We start from the raw sequence: 343 nt of genomic DNA on the forward strand, positions 1-343 counted from the left end.
TCGTTGTCAATATTTTTAAAAATTGATGCTGAATTTAGTAGTTTATCTTTTCTTTTTAGTTACAATAACAAGATTCATCCGCCCTATAATTTTTTGAAGAATTTGAGAAGAGAAATGGAAAGTAATTGTTACCGTTGACAGCTTCAGGTTGTCATGTTTTTATGTTTGTAATTGATAATTGATTAGTAGTTGTAATGGGTTAATGTGTAACTTTTTTTTTTATTAGCTGTTCAAATGGGCTAAAATTTTTATATATGATTAATTTTAATGTGAAATACAAAAATATTTGATTATTTTAGTGTTTTATATAACTGTGATAATAATACAAAAAATAAATTTTTAA

This window comes from Arachis ipaensis, chromosome B02 (assembly GCF_000816755.2).
Source record: "Arachis ipaensis cultivar K30076 chromosome B02, Araip1.1, whole genome shotgun sequence".
Taxonomy (NCBI): Eukaryota; Viridiplantae; Streptophyta; class Magnoliopsida; order Fabales; family Fabaceae; genus Arachis; species Arachis ipaensis.